At 42.6% G+C, this 1,551-nt stretch overlaps 1 pseudogene; it reads right to left on the bottom strand.

Moving 5' to 3' along the window:
• Positions 1-227: 227 nt before the first annotated feature.
• LOC147620355 (uncharacterized) lies at positions 228-776 on the bottom strand (annotated as a pseudogene).
• Between the last annotated feature and the right edge of the window lie 775 nt (positions 777-1,551).

Here is a 1,551-nt window from a genome sequence, read left to right as displayed (position 1 = left end):
ATGGTCGGTAAGAATGACTGCTTTGGAACCCACCATTGTGTCCCCCCCCCTTCCTTGGTCTTGGTTCCATGAAGGGATGTTGTTGCATGAGCTAGAAGCCGCATGAGTAGGAGCAATGGCTTGCTTTGTGGATGTTGCAGGGCTGATTTCCATTTGTCTTGCCAGTGTCCGAAGTATATGCATTTCCAGAGTGTTGTATGACATCCACCATCTCCTCCGTTTGTGAGCTAGGTCTTGTGAGGGATACAGAGTTTACCTTCAAGGTGTATTGACAAAGCTCCCAGTCCAAAACATTGGTCGTCGACCACATCCAATACCTACCTAAAACAAATCATTCCACCGCTTCTTGTTTGTTAGTGACATAGAACAATTCATACATTGGTGCATCTTGAATGTGGATTTTGGCATAGCATGTGCCAATGCTTGTGCTCTCAGTGTTGTTGAAGCTCTTAAAAGAGACGCTCATAGGTAGGAGTTTGGGTTTGCCGATTGCTTCCCACATTTCATATGACATGACACTAGTGTCTGACCCTATATCTATAAAGATAGGGACTACAATTGATGCACATTTTGTTTCAATGGTTGTGTCAATTCTGAATGGTTCAATGAAGTGATCTATTTCTTTTTTATTGGCCTATTGATAAAGCAAGCATTCAGTGTTGTTTCCGTTTAAGGTTTGTTTTTTCCACTCGCAAGTGTGCTTCTTCCTGAGCTTCTTTTTTCAATCTTTCTAGACCTTTTCGGATTCATTTAGCTATGTGGAATTTGTACAACATCTCTTGGGTGAGTGGCTCTTTGTACTTCTTAAGGTGGCTTCCATTGATGAAATTAGTCATTTGCTCGCCCTCAAGTGTTTTTAATCGTACAACGCCACTCGAACTTAAGGCCCTTGATCACGAAGGGACCAAGTCCTCTCATTTTGAGTTTCCACTTGTGCTTCTTTAAAGTGTACAACAGCACTAAATCTCCCTCGTGAAAGCGACCAATTTTAACGTATGTGTCGTCCCATTGCTTTTGTCTATGCTTTTTAGCATAGATACCAAGTAGAGCAGTTATCTTGCTTCATCCAACTTCTCGAGCTCATTAATGTGGCTTGAAAATTCATGGTCAGTCCATTCGAGTTGCTTCGCAACCCTCAAAGTAGGTATTAGAAACTTGATTGGTACGATTGCATTCAGTCCAAATACAAGATCAAATGGAGTGGTCCCAATTGACGTCTTGTACGCGGTACGATAAGCCCATAGAACATAATGGAGCTTCTGTTCCTAATCCGTGCGGTTTCCTTCAACCACTTTAGTGAACACAGTGCAGAGCGTCTTATTCGTACTTTCTGGTTGGCCACTCGCTTGTGGATGGCCAAGCAGTGCAGAGCGTCTTATTCGTACAACCTGCTTGGCCATTCGCTTGTGGACGGTAGGGTGTAGATCTTCTATGAATCACCGTGAACTCCTCCAAGAGAAATTCAATTACTTTGTTCACAAAGTGCACTCCTTGATCACTCACAATCTCAATGGGTAAGCCATAGCATATAAAAACATACTCATACAAGAA

The sequence above is a fragment of the Cibotium barometz genome, chromosome 32 (genome assembly GCF_041138505.1).
Source record: "Cibotium barometz isolate CiBa-2024 chromosome 32, ASM4113850v1, whole genome shotgun sequence".
In the NCBI taxonomy this organism is placed as follows: Eukaryota; Viridiplantae; Streptophyta; class Polypodiopsida; order Cyatheales; family Cibotiaceae; genus Cibotium; species Cibotium barometz.
Note: the sequence above shows the minus strand (reverse complement) of the source record. Positions and strands in the feature narration are given on the sequence as shown.